Consider the following 15,614-nt stretch of genomic DNA (forward strand, 5'->3'; position numbering starts at 1 on the left):
GCCAACAAAACAAAAACTTTCCATCGAAAAGAAAAACTTTGTCACACAAAACATTATTCATGCGCAAATGTTTTGGTGTTTTGAGAGTTTTCCGAAAGATATTCAGCATTGGACTTCATTCAACTGCAATTGCGATTATCTACGAGTTATTTTCTACTCCTTTTTCTCTTTAACTCATGTTTCTCTTTGTGTGGTTTTTTTTTTATTCTCTGAAGAAGTTGTCGTGGAAATGCCAGTTAATTGAGTCGTCCTGTTTAATGTTACTGACAGGACTAGACGGAGTTTATTGTACCCTGAGTCGCATGGGGTATGATGAGCTATGAGACGTTGTTCCTACATTGGGAGAGAGCTGTCCCACCCCGTTCTGTATGAAAACCTTGAATATTTTCGTACCCAACATCTTTTGAAGGGCATCAAACGTTTCGGCCTAGCAGTCGCACTTTCTTTTCTTGTTCCGAGTCTGCTTTCTGTTTCTGTTTGGCTCTATCTTTTCGCCTTTTTGGTTTGTTGTTATTTTAGCCTTAGCATTTGCATGCTTATCTCATTAGCCACCAAACAAGTTCATTTGCCAGGCCATGGGCAGCACGTAGCAGTCCGCAGTGGCACTGGCTGCCGTTTGACATTCGGCTGGGCGGCCCTTCCGCAGCATCCTTTTCCGCCCACTGGATCGCCCATTTGCATGCAAATGTTGTTGTCCCTTTTAACTCTTGACTGCTCACAAAGGCGTGGTCTTGCTCGATCTGGACCACTTTGCCAGGTCCCTGCTGCTGCACTTGACACAATTTTTTTTGTTTTTGCAGTCTGCTGCCTTCTGGCATTGCGTACACACGCCAGGCATCTTTCAATTTCTAAGCAATTATAGTTTTAGTTTGCTGATTGTTTTCAATAGCCAACAGCTGTTCTGCTCTGCTCTGTTTCTATATAAATATATATGTCTGTTTGTAGATAGCAAACAACTGCAGCCACTTTCACTTGAATGAACCGCCCAAACGAAAAAGGGCCAAAAGCTAGGTGGAAATCCGCCCCGGGCTCCTTCATCGCCAGTGATGTGGACTGGAAATTATGTAAATTTAAGTGTTTTTTTCTTCCACTGCATTTTTCTGCATTTTCCTATCCTATCCGCTGGTTGTTTGTTCATGGCACTGGAAAACATGATGAGCACAGCAGCCACCACCCTCGAGGGTAATGATGGGTCGGATCGGGTCCGGGTCCGTGTCCGTGTCCGGGTCCTGTCCGGTTCGGTTCCGTTCTGGCTAAAGTAAAGACTTGAACAAATAAGCCATAACTTTGGCCTTCCCTTCTCTGGGTAATTGTTTTTTTTTTTGTTTTTTGTGTGTGTAAAAAATGTCTATTATATATTTTTAAAATAGAGAATTTCAAGTGGCCCTAAGCTATGCCATAAAGGGTGCAGGCGAAAACCGATTGAGTTTATCCCCAAAACGACCTGAACGTGACCCAAAATGCAATGGAGAGGAGCAGCTTCGAGCAGCCTCCAAATAATGGCTATTATCATCCGGTCTTGGCCAGAATGTAATTTCTAGAACTTACAATTCATCCCAGCAATCCTGCCAAATGCCAACGCAGTAAATAAATGTTTGGAAATTTCTCAAAAATATAGAAATTGAACTGCAATTTGTATGTGGAAAAGGTTGCCTTCGGTTGGCATTGGCCACACCCACAGAAGGTGGTTTTTGGAGTAAATTGAAATTCCATTCATATTGATGAAGATTCCATTTTTCCTTTCTTCGTTCTTCGTTCTTCGCTCTTACTTATTTCATTTGTGGTTTGTATGTTTGCCTTGGGGTTACCTTTTGATCGGTCTTCTTTTCTCTCTGTTTTTTGCATTGTTTTTCTGAATGGAATTTCATTTGGGATAATTCTCTGGGTTCTGCTTTAAGTTGCAAGAAAAATGCTTGAAAAATGCATTCCACTTACAGGCTGGATGCTGGCTGGCTGGCTGGCTGGCTGCCTTCTTCAATCTTTCTGCTACTTTGCACCTGAAAGAGGCAGCAAAGTGAAGAGCATTTTGTCAGCTCCGATGACACACGAGTGTCGGAGGCAAAAGTAAACTAATGATGACAGCCAGCCAGCCAGGACACACAGCAGAGCAGAGCAGAGCACACTGCACAGCACATCACAGCACGCATTCGTAGTATGCATAAATGTCACACTTTCAGTTGAGTTATGTCTAAGAGATCGGTTGACATAATAACCCCCTTCCAAGATTCCCCAACATCAAACACATCTTTAAATGCCATAAATATCATTTGTCAAATGTGTTTGTGTTTTTGTTTGTGTTTGTGTTTGCGTCTTGTGCCTTGGGTTTGTGTTCAGTTTTAAGCTTCACATGCTCGTTTATTTATTCATCCCTTAGGCGCAGGTCTTTCCTGGAGGACTCAACCAGATACTCATCTCTGACTGTGAAAACTCAATTTGGTTACGCAAATAAACAGCAAAGGCGATGGGATGTGTGGGCCATGACTGCTTGACTTCTTCAAGAGTTATTCAATAAAAAGTTAAGGTAATTGTGAAACAACCCCAGGCCATAAATGTATTTGAAATTGTTTTTTCTTTTCTTTTTTTGCATTCTGTTGGATCTTGTTATAATTTCGCATACATTCCTAATACATTGCTGACGAAATGCAATAACACCGATACCATTCTGCACTTCGCATTATCATTTATGCACATTGTTATAAACTTTGAACTCTCATATGGTCTGGCACTCACGGAACACTCCTCCTCGCCGCCTTTTCGGACCAAAAACCATTGTCAAAATTGTCACTCATAAAAGTTTGATTCTGACAATTACGTATACGCTGCGTGGACGCTGATTGTCATTTATTTTGCTTTCCCATTTTATCTTTTTGTCGCTCGCCGTCGCCGTTGCCGTCACTGTCGCTGTCTCTCTCCAAATATTGTTGCATTGTCCATTTGTGAGTGCCATCGAGGAAAGTTTTTGTTGCCGTGGCAGCTCTCATAACAACTGACAACTGTGGAAATTCATTTTGCCACGAATCACCCTGCCCCTGCCCCTCCCCCTCCACCACCCACTCGTACTCGCACCTATCCAACTCCACCCTTAAGTTTTGTGCTTGAACTTATTTGCTGGCTTTTACCTGCAATTAGACGCAATTAAAATCGCAAAATGTAATTTATTTTAATTGCTGTTTCGAAACAACTTTTTGGCCAAAAGCCTCAAAATTGTAGAACGGGGGGGTGCAGAAGGGGTGCAGAAGGGGTGTTCCTGCATGTTTAGATAAAGTTCGTTGGAGTGCTTTCAAAATAATAAAATTATGCACGCAATTTTGGTTGTGAATTTGATGAAATTAGAAAGTTTCCGCCCAGAGAGTGTCCAGAGAGAGAGAGAGTGCGAGCAAGAGACTTTGGAATTTGAAGTGCGAACAAAACCTTATGCGCAAAACCCCTCTGAATATCGAAATCTTCGAAGAGCCCTATGCTGAGAACGAATGCCCCCGGAAAGACCAGCTAATTGATTCAGTTCAGGGCTAAGTAGTCGGCTTTTGGGGCTCAACGCTGGGGCTAGCCATAAAAATTAACGCCCTTATTGCCGCTGGCTTTGGTCGGGATATCGTGTGAAACGGTCCTTGTCAGCAGGATCTTATCTTGAGGCCAACTTGTTGCGTAATTAAAGCTTGAGGGATTGAGGGGACTCAGCACTCAATTCGAGTGCTATCTTGTGACGCCCTTTTGCGTCTTTCCCGCCTTTCCCCAGCGTAAATTTAACATTATTGGCAAACAATTTGAGTCAATTGCTGGAAGGGAAATGATTTGCTTCCTCACACACATAACTCACATCCGTTTCGCATTTCTTTTCACACTTTCTCCCCTTCTCGCATTCTCCACTGAAAGGAAGCGGCTGGCTGGCATCTCAGCGAGGGGTGGAGGGTGGAGGGTGGCGGCTGTTATATGATGCCAACGAAAATCCGTTTAGCTGACACGGCACCAAGTGTTTGTGTGTGTGTGTGTAGATAGAGAGAGGAAGATGCCAGGCAAATTGCTTTACTTTGCCGCAGATTTGTCGAGGGATCCATCCCAAGACCCAAATTCACATTAGACCCCTCCCCGCACAAAATCTTGTCAACATTTGGGCGATGGAAATCATCAAGCCATCATTTGGGGGAACATCAAGTTGATTGCTTTGGTTTTGGTTATCGCCAGCAATTAAAATTTCCCCCCGCGCCGCCCGCCACCCGCCCTCCCACGGAGCTGAACAATTGATAAATGATTTACAATTGATCAATTTCAGAGCAACACAAAAGTTTCGCTGTGGATACCACATCAATTACCTTAATGTTCCAATACATATGTTTACCCCAAAAGGCAAAAAAAAAACAACAGCTAAAAATAAGAACATAATTGATGGGGATAGAAAACAATTTCAAACATATCTGGGAGTAGATCTATTTAATTTTAAAAAGCGCTTACCCACCTTCTTTTGTTATTTAAGCAAAAATAATTTAAATACAATTTTGTGTTCGCCCACTTTTGGCCCCGAATTTATGTGTTTGTGGGTCAGTGCAGCGAAGATAAACCCCGAAAGTTAAGGCGGCTCGGGCACAACAAACCTTAGAACAACAGCAAGGACCTCCCCCACCGCCCCCCCATTCCTATAAGCCAGATAACCGGCAAACAACAGCAAGAACAACCATATACAAATACCCTGCTCAGTGTTCCAACTTTTTAGCAGGAAGACAAAACACCTTCGGGGTGAAAAGTTCAACGGGCGGGCAGGACAGGACAGGCCGGGCCAGGCAAAAATAACAATAAAAATCAGAACCCAATGGCTTCGGGTTGAGGTTGAGTCGAAAAACAACAGGCCAAAAACAAACAAAAAACATTTTTGGGGGTAAGCCAAAAAGTGAGAATTTAATGTTTTCAATTAGCTGCCAGACGATTCGCTTCGGTTTTTGTTGTGTTTTTGTGGCTTGCGGCGTTTATCACAGGATCCGAATTTTATTTGCAGCCTTAAATGTTTTTTCTACCAGAGATATTTCGGATCAATCTTCTCTATCTGGATCTGGTTGTGCTTAAGGACATTCCACTGTGCCCATTCCTGCCGCCCACCGCCCACCGCCCAGTACAATTGTCTATTGGTTGATTTAATGGGTTTCGCTTGAAAATTATGTGCAACATTTTGTGGCGGCCAGAACATAACTTCCAGTGCGGAAGTGCCTGGCATGCCACGCCTATCTATGTGCTTTTAACATGGGCGTGAATATTAATGCTTCATATTTCTAGCTGCTGCTGTTGTTGGTGTTTTTTTGTTTGGGGTGGAGGGTAGGGGAGGGGAGGGGAGGGGCGTTCTGCTTGTTGATTTAATTTGTGGCCGCTGCTGCTGTTGCTGCTCTTTGGTGTTTCCCTCACCCGTCCCCCCCCCAGCCATCCGGTATTTGGTCTTTGGTCTTAGGCGTATAATTATTTTGCAAATGGGCGTGTTCTAGAATGTTTCTTTGGCAATTTATGTCCCACGCGACTCGCGTGCTCGCCCGGCATAGCTCTCCTTCTATCAACAGTTCCCTAAACATACGATAGATACATACAGCTCTCTCTCTCTCTCCTCTGTCTCCCGCGCCTCTCCCAGTCTTTTTCTTGTCCGTACCACTCCCTGTCTTCGACCACCCCTCCCACTTTCTGTTTTGGGGTTTTTATGTCCTTTCTGGTTTGTTTTATTTTTCAATTGGCAAGTTTTTGCCGTTCTCAAAAACTGTTTAGCATGCAGCGCACAAAAGTCCGTGAGTGTTTCGGTCGGAGGATATTATATAAGTTTGCTATCTTTATGACCAAACCCACACACACAAACAGCAGGAGAAAAAGAGCAATAGAGACAGGGAGAGAGAGAGAGAGAGAGGGAGAGGGAAAGAGAGAGGGAGACGGATACACACACACACACCCATCGAGTAGATTAAATTGTTAATATTTAATGCGCGCGTCGCTTTGAATTATTTCTACCGTCTCTCTCTCTCCCTCTCTCTCTCTCTCTCTCTCTCTCTCTCTCTCTATATTTATCTCCTTTCCTCTTTTTGTCCATATTTCGATTTTCTTTTTAAAGCCGCCCCGTGTTAAATGCCTGTCAAATATTGATCTGCCCTTAGGCAGGCCACAGCCTGACAAGGAATTTTCGGCAGCGTCGGCCAAGGTCGGCGGTGGCGGTGGTGGCGGGTAAACCTGGCTTTAACACTTTAAACTATGTTTTCTGAGAGCAGCATGTTCGATGCAGAAGCTCCAGCTAAATGGTTGCCTTGTGCAGCATTTTCCTTTGCTTACAAATGCTTAGAGCCGAGTCCACCAGAAGGCACTGTAGCTGTTGCACATTTTCTCTGTGGAGCAGCCGGCATGGTGGAGCTGCAACATCAACTTATGTTCGATCTTTGACTACAGCCAACTTATCCGCATCGAACTTAATGCTTGAGCGAACACAAAACACTAAGCTCTAGCCTGTTCGATCAGACAAGGCTCTGCTCTCGCAGACTGCTTCATTACCCTAACTTCTTGGCTGATGTGTCCAAAGCCATTCGCTTGGTTAGGGTACTACCCACTTCCCGAAAACAGCTCCAATCTGTTGGCCGTTGCTTACAGCTTGTTGCGTGTAGAGCTCCTCCTCTTGTTGCAGCTGTTGCTCAAAACTTTTATCCGCCTCTCTCGTTGCAGTTGCAGACAGTGCTCCTCAAACATTAACAAGTTTTCGCCCAACCGAACCGAAAGTTTTCTGTTGGCCGCATAAAAAGACCCTAACTGCCGCTATTTGGAAAATCAATTACCGCACAAATAGCTCGGGATATATATTCTGGCCCACAACTTCCTGTCCGTCTGTCCTCCTGTCCGTCTGTCCTCCTGTCCGTCTGTCCTCCTGTCCGTCTGTCCTCCTGTCCGTCTGTTTGTCTGTCTGGAGTGCAGGCACACATCTTGTCTGACGACAATTGACCGACATTTTATTTAATGTCGCCGTTCATTAGGCAGCCGCAGGCTGGCTGGCAGGCAGGCAGGCATCGGAGAGTGCTTCAAACCGCACAAGCATTTAGTTCGAACCAATCCACGTAAACATCCCAAGGAGTTGGAGCAGGAGTAGGAGTTGGAGCACCAGCCAGAAGCAGGAGCGTCGCGGTCAGACCCCAGTTTGTGTTGCAACCGCAGCATTAGAAGCTACTCTCCTGCTAGTCTGCTGCGTCTGCCGTCCCCCATCCCCCCCCTGCCGCTCACTCGATCATGTGTTTGTATCTTAATCTGATAAATACGTGGCCTGCCTTCTCGCCCCCCCCTGCAGTGGGGGTTATTGATGTTCTCTGACCCCCTTGCTGTTGCTGTTGCTGTTGTTGGGGATTTCCGTTGGCAGTCAAGTGCAGGGATTTTCCGCTTTAGAGCAAGTGAGGGAGATACGAGCTTCCAACACGAACTCGAAGCTTTTCCTGCGCTTTAAGCAACAACAAATTGCATCTACTTTGCTTTGCCGCTTTGTCTATAGTGGAATCGAGATTCCACAATCGATTTTGGGGGTTTAAAACAATTAAATTTACAAATTGTTCAATTTTCCAGCTCCATATGTGTTCAATAAATAAATAAATCCCTTTAATTGTTCGCTAAGTGCCCTGCTCACTGTAGAAATTGTCGTTTCGTTTGGTTGCATTTATACAAGGTGATCCGCTAACTCTCTGTCGGGTCTTATTTCACGCTCATCAACACGAAGAGCGCTCTGACGCCATGTTTGATGCGAGAGAGAAGAACGAAGTTAGCTGTTATACTGAGAAAAATAAGACCCGAAAAGAGAGCGCGTTGCGGGAGCGGACCACCTCTCAAAAAAGAACGAACGCTAAATTTCATGGCCGATATGCACTGGTAACCGTCTTGTGCCGATCGTCATACAACCACCATGTGTACGTACTTTCGCTCTTGCTTACTAATAAATGCTCGACTTTTTGTTCAATCTCAAGAGCTATTAAAAGAGCTCAATAGTTTTACCCAAATATTATATTAATACTCTGCAAAGCCCACAGATCATGGGGATAGTTTCTATCTACCAAATATCATCCTGATAAAGCTCGATAATTATTAGTTTTATGTTTTTAGTTTCCCCATTCCATTAGAGTTAATCATTATATTATAATTAAAAGAAAAAATCCCTTCAAAGCGTCAACAAACAACAGCAAAAAAAAAACACCATAATTTTCATATAATTACACATCAATCGATAAAAATCAATCGATTTGGGACATAGCTTTGAGTGCACTTTAAATCATATCAACAAAAGGGAAAAGGCCTTGGCATCAATAATATTAAATTAAAATATATTTTGCGGTGACAGAAGGGAAATGAAACCGCAGCTCGTTAAAAAATATCCATATACAAAAAAAGAAAAAAAAGAAAGGGAGGAAAACAAACAGGAAATATTTATACCGCTATTGGAATTAAACATTTAAATAACCTTTTTTTTATTGTATTCAATCATTAAAGGGTTAAATAAGGCGCAGCTGATCTGCCGGTCTGTGTGTGTGTGTGTTTGTGTGTGTGTGTGTGTGTGTGTGTGTGTGCAGAATCAGTGACATTATCTGCCAGCGAACAATTTATTCAGCCCCAAAAATGCACACACGAGACATGAGAAACTGTGTTGACTTGACCCACAAAAAAGAGATTTTCATTTAATTAACTTTCACATACATAAATACATACACTATCGTACATGTATATGGTATGTGTGTGTGTGTGTGTGGGAAAAATTTCCAAAGCTTTTCCAACAGTGATTTATGAGCTGCAGTCCAGTCCTCTCCACACACACACACACAGAGATCTCACATGTCCTGCGGCACCCAAAAGTCTGTCCAAGAATATGCGGAGACAGTTTTTCGGTTTCTGGTTTCACATTTGAATGTCACTTACATTTTGCTGGCGAATCCAAACAAAAACTTAATTTAATATTTGCCTGCAGGATTTAAATTTCAGAAATTGATTTATTATCTTCCATCTTCATATGTATACTTATGTGTGTGTGTGTGTGTGTGTTTTTTTTGGGGGGTTTATTTGTTTTGAACCCCTTTATAAAGTTGATTGCCCTTTGGCAGTGTTGATTGTGAGTACTCCGTCACCTTGTCAGTTTTAATGGTAAAACTTTTTCACTTAACCTTCACTCATGAATTGATTTCTTTTGCTGCTTCTAACGACTTTTCGCACGTCTTCCCCTCTCCTTGAGTAATCACTTTACATGCGTATCCAAGATGTGTGCAAGGATGGATACCCTTCCCTGACAGGCTAAGCTCTGGGTGTCACAAACTTCTCATAAGTTTGTCTGTCTCCACCCTGCGATGCTGCTCTCTCCTCGCAAATTATGTAATATGTTTGTCGCATTAAAGTTAAACAAAGTTTGCTCGTAAAACGGAAATTAAGTAAACTATAAAGTTGCCACAGAATTTCTGGTTTGGGGGCGGGGGAGTGTGTGTATAATACTTTTGAAGTTATTGCTGTGTTAATCTGATTTATGTGTGTTATTTCTCATTTTTTACCACCGCTCAAGCAAGTATTTACAGAGTTGCATGAGGTTCGATGACATTTATCGATAACAAAATATCACTTGAGCAATGTTTTACATTATTTGTGTATAGAATATAGAATAAATGCTGACCATTCGCTCGGCTCTGGGTTCTTTCCACTTGCATATACAATCGATTAAAGCCCATTAAGCTCGTAAATCATGAGAAAATTCCATGAAAAGCTGCGAGAATATCAAGTTGCCAGCGCAGTAATCGATATCTATGTACCCATCGGGCAATTAATTATCAGCTCTTTGCCAAATGCAGAATATCCCCCGGGCTCCGGGCGTAAGCCGCCCGTCTTCATCTCAAACCGAAAGAGATTGAAAAATGAAAATTTCCCGCCATCACGGTGGGAGGGGGGGTTGGCAGGCAGGTGAGTAAATGGTACGGTGCGGTATGGGAAAGTGTAAGGAAGTGTAAGCTTGTGCTGTATTCTGATCCTGTTCCTGCTTTTGCTTTTGCCCCTGCTCCTGTTGTTCCTTGAGTACTTCTTTCGTAGCTGCCGCTGCTCCTGCCTCCTTTGCATACATCAATAAACAATAACAGCAAGAACATCAATTTACATGTGCATGTCAGTACAATACAGGGAACAGCAGAGGGTGGGGCATGCCCGGTGCTTCGGCAATCATTCATTTTGTTAATGAATTGCCTCAACTCCAGCCCAAGAAAAGCGAGGCAGAAGCAGTGAATGGCGGGGGGTGGGAGAGTATGGGAAAGTTCAGGGGTTCAAAGTAAGAAGAACGTTCAAGGCGAACACAATATTTCACTGCAAAATGCATGCCATAATAATAATAATACAGGATAAAAGCGAAGCGAACAACAGGTTAACTTTGGTGGCCGAAGCATTGGGTACACTTGAAGATTGCTCTGCCAAAAGATAAAAGATACACATGAGCATTGCGCCAAAAAAAAAAAAATAGCTACGGAAAATCATCATTCCCTCTAAAAGCATACAAAACATGAGAGAGAAAGGGGAAGAAGGAAACTACAGTGGAATCCATAATTAATATTGCTCATACGCAGTGTATGACCCACGGCTATGGCCCCATGACATACACACACACACACACACACACACACACACACACTACGAATAGCTTAAGTTGTTCGTTTCCTTTGTTTGTATTTTTTTTTTTGGGGGGGGGGGGGGAGTGGACATCTGTTCTATATGGCCGGACGTGCGATAAATCTTCCGCGCGCTGATTTCACATGTGCGAACCTTTTGGGCAAATTTAGATTTATTTGAAATGCGAATGTGAATGCAAATACATTCGAACCGTGAATGCCGCCCGCCGCTCGTCGCCCGTCGCCATTGCCGCAAAACTTTTGACATATTTCACTCTCGGCCGCAAGACAAATGCCTTTTTAATGTCCATAAATTATGCATTCGATGTTATCGATGCCGCTCCCTCCCCCTAACCTTCCATCCGCCACCGACCATCCGATATGAGAGCTCTAAAAATTAACCCCAAAACTCCAGCATAAAGTACAAGTTTCAATGGTTTCCATTGTGGGCGGGCTATGGAAATAGTTTTCCACACAGCACTTTATGTGTGGGAATAGCTGCAGCCTGCACTCTGCCACATTTGTCCGGCATTTTCATGTGGCTCATCAGAGAGGGATACACAGGACACACGGAGAGTCGCCCGCGCCCCTTGTGCCGTCATAAATCTCATTCTTTAGCTTCAGTCTGATTCCAGACAAACAATGAAATTAAAAACATATTTCCTGCTCATCCTTGTCGGGCACCACGCTCAGGATTTAGATTCAATTAAAGTGTCAACGGGATTGGGACCAGGACTCCGACTCGGACTTGGACTCGGGTTGGGGCAGGGACTGGTGAGCCACAGACATGCCCCTGCCCATGCCCCACTCTACCCCACTTGTCCTTGGCCTGTCGCCACTCACCTGCCACAGGAGAGACAGACAGGAACAGGACACTTGCAATGTTTTTCATGTCGAGCGGCGGACATTAAATTCGAATTAGCAGGTGGAACAGAGAGCAATCTTTCGCTCCCTGCCAGACCGCAGCCACGAATATGCTAAACACTTGATGAAAAATTCGATTTTAACGCCGCACAGGATTTATTGATGCCCAAAGGAGGAGCAAGGACAGGGTAAACTGAGGGCGAACTGTCAGCCGAAAACCGCAAAGGCCATCGACTTTGGGCCATCGAAAGGCAACAAAGTGAAAATTAGGCCGCGAGGAAGTGGCAGATGGCGACCGCAATGTCTGTCAAGGGGAAGGACAGCCGCGGACAGCGTTGGGACATGGAACAAGGACACCTGTGGCTTTTCGCCTGGCAATAAATCAATTTACCCTGACGTCTTGACACCGTGTCTAATGGCAGGGGAGGAGCAGGACTACTCCTCGTCCGTGATGTTTGTCGAGGGACTTGGCTCTTGTTTGACTCTTCTGTGTGTTTGCTCGACATTTGCATTGTTCCGAGTGGCATTTCCCCTGGAAAAACATCGAGCTCCAGGCTACCAGGCGGGGAGGGGAAATGGTGCCAAAACTGGTTTCATTTGCACCATCAGATGGGGCAATCTTCAAGCGAACAACTCCTTAAAGTTTCCCCCAGCCAAAGGGGTGTCTCCCACACATCCTCTGCTGCTGCCACATCCCTTTAAGGTCAGCGGATGGTGACCCACAGCAGAGCCACTGAAGTGGAGATCTCTCCCTGCGAAAACCTGTCAATTTCAATGAACTTTCACCCTCTCACACTCCTCTGTCTGTCTGTCGCTGTATCGGATTCTGGCTGCTGTGGCCCGAAAATCTTCAGCTTGAATCAGGGCCAACAGAGCGAATCGTTTGCTCCGCTCAAAGTCAGACAAAGTGCGAAAAAGATTCGTGGGGAGAGTGGAATGAGACACCTTTCTGTCTCTCTCTTTCTGGCTCTCTGGCTCTCCACTTGGCCCCTGTCTGACCCTTTCCCGCCGATTAAAAACGGAGTTTAAAGCCGTCCCCCACTCTCCCGCTCTGAACGATTTGCAATTTGAATTTGAATTTGGAATTCGGATGCCTCCTCTCCCGGGGGACAGATACTGGACACAGGATCCACTGCCAATGAATGCCAGCAGCAGGCGGCAGGCGGCAGGCGGAATGAAGCACTCGCCTCGGCATTAGCCAGCCTCGATTTATGGCCCCCACTTGGCCATCCTAAACATCCTGCATACCAACTGCCCAGTCCCCACTCCCCACTCCCCACTCCCCTGCAATCCCTCGAATGGTCCGAGTTTCCAGCACATCCTTTGTCCGGGAATCCCTCGCTGAATCATCCTCCACGCGTACTCCTGGCGGGTAGGAGTGCTTTTTGGGGCAAGTAATGAGCCGCTGAGAGTCTTGAGCTTTGAATAGCCCCCACTCCGCTCCGCTCCGCCCCGTCCCATTCCAATCTCTCATCGCAGTCCATCCTGCAGCCGTCCGTCCGCCTGCCGTTCCGCAGTCAATGCAGATTCATGGCGGGGCTCTGCTCTTCTGCAATTGACATTTATCGCCGTTGCCTGAGCAGCAGACAATGCTCTGAAGGGTTGGATAATGCCACATGCCTCATGCCCCATGCCCCATGCCACAGAGGAGGGCACGTGGGGCAGGGGTGGGGGCGGACTCTTTCGGGGAACTTAACAACTCATTAACACGCTCCCCGACAACAATTGCTGTCACGGCCATCGGCCATTGGATCGGCCCTTAAAATGCGGTAATTCACGTGTATCGCACAATTATTCGCTCATTTATCGAATGACGAATAATGAATAACGAATAAAGCCACGACCCATGTCAAGTCTAATTGAATCGGAGATGGAGCATCCATTAGAGGGGGGAGGCATTCAATGCCGTGGAAGGAGATCCGACGGAGGAGTACAGCACCAGGGATAATCTCTCCATTGTCTTGGCCATTCAATTGATTGTGGGAATGTGAGAGAGAGAGAGGAGTAAACTTCATTAGAGAGCCGCAATCCACACTAAGTCTCCTCAATCTTCCTCCTCCTGCTCCTGCTGCTGCTGGGAACTCTTTAAATGCTCCCATTATGGTCGCAAATTATGCAAAATGAAAACAGAATCCCCCACTGAAGGTGTGCCTCTCCATCAGTCGTCAAGCCTGACCCTCTGGGACGCACATGTGGCCGGCCGCCTGGCCGAAGACAACCCAATCCGTTCTGACACGATTCCAGTGGTGCTCCATCTCAGAATCATTCCCTGACTTCTCCTCTGTCTCTGTCCCTGTCCCTGTCCCTGCCCTGTCCCAGCCCTGTGCCCGACTCGACCTCGACAATTTTTGAATAACTAATGAAGGTGCCTGTTAAACGGGAAAACAACACTAACAGCAACATCAGCAGCATCAGAATCAGCATCAGCATCCTCCGAGAGGCGGCAGCAACAATAAAACAATAACTGGGGAAACATGAGGAATGGAATGCTTCTGTCTCTCTGTCCCTCCGTCCGTCCGTCCGTCCGTCCGTCCCGTGTGCTGCTGGCTGGACGGGATGGCCTGCCTGAGTGCCTCGGAGGGAGTCCTGGCCTGAATATGAAATTCGGATTCAACGCAACATCCAACTGTCGACATTCATCTTGCCAACTGTCTGTCTGGCATTAGAAGGAGTCGGCTCTGTCCCTCAGTCCGTCTTTCCGTCTGGCCCTCTGCCCGGAGTCCTCTCCGTCCGGGACTTATGCATCATTGTCAAAATATTAACAGCTGGCACATTCCAAGTCCGATCTCCCCCCAGTCCCCCCGCTTCCCTCCTCGTGCTCACATGAGCACTTAAGCCCCATCCGAGGCGAAGGCCGAGTCCAAGGCTGGTGCTGATGCTGATTCGGATTCAGATTCCGATGAAAAATAGAAATGGAAATTTAAGTATTTTGAGATACATTTTGTTTGGCCAACAAATGGATTTGCGACTGGCCGGGAGATGGACAAACGGGTCAAATCCTTTCTGATTCGGACTCGCTTTCGTCTGAGCACTGAAAAGTGTCAAGAAGTTGGCCTCCCTCTGTCCACTGACCACTGACCGCTTACCACTGACCCCTGACCCGATCTTGGAGTACATAAATCCTTGGGGAGGATGGACTCTGACTGGACTCTGACGGGAGAGGATGTTTACGCAGTTGCAGAGATCCAGAGATGGCATAAATAATGCCAGAAACTTATAAATCCACACGAATGCGAGGGGTGCTGGGAGGAGGGCCCTGCCGCTCTCCAGGGAAACTCATTAGAGCGGAAGAGCAGGAGGCAGGGCAAAGACAATGCAACGATGTCCCTCCTGGAGAGTGCAGTGTCATGGAATATCGATTTCCGTCGATGCTGCAACAGACAGAAGTCGGCGGGGGGATATGGAAAGCGGAGGGAGGAGGAGAGGAGGGAGGCGACTGTGAATGACTTTTGTCTGGTGTTTGGTGTTTTTCGGAGGGTGCATGCATCAGAGGGGGAATATCTGGATAAATTTGCCTTCGGAGTAGATTAAAATCAAATATTAATACTCTTCGACGTGATTCAATCGGATCGGATCGGATCGGGGGTATATATGTATGCATATACACGGTAAATGAATGGGAAGGGACTCTGTTGACTTTTCCGAGAGCAAATAGCGAAATTTAGACGGGGAAAATCATTCAGTTTGCTCTCCGTCTCCGCCTGCCAGAGAGACGGGGTGGAGGGGGGAATCACAGCGAAAAAAGTGTCACTTAGTCGCTCGCAAATGAAGATACATTCCCCCGCCATCGTTCCACTACCCTCCCCAGTGGACAGCATGCCCCAAATAGCTGCCTGCCACCAAATAGAGTCGTCTCCGTTGCCGTTTCCATTCCATTCCATCCCGTACCATCCTTCATCCCCCGTACTCTCCCCTGCCGTGCCATGACATTCCCCCCGTTTCCTCGTTAGTCTGCGTCGAGGCGGGAAATAAAAACCTTTTTTGGTATTCAAATGTTATTTTTGGCGCAACATTTGTGGAATGCCGGCACCTCCCGTCCCCCCCGTCCCTGCCAGCGGGGGTAAGGAAGAAAAACGTGTGAAAAGCGGAAGTGTTTTCCTCGTTGTCACTGAGTTTGGGAATGGAAAACGCTTTGAGCGGCGA

This window comes from Drosophila pseudoobscura, chromosome X (genome assembly GCF_009870125.1).
Source record: "Drosophila pseudoobscura strain MV-25-SWS-2005 chromosome X, UCI_Dpse_MV25, whole genome shotgun sequence".
NCBI lineage: Eukaryota > Metazoa > Arthropoda > Insecta > Diptera > Drosophilidae > Drosophila > Drosophila pseudoobscura.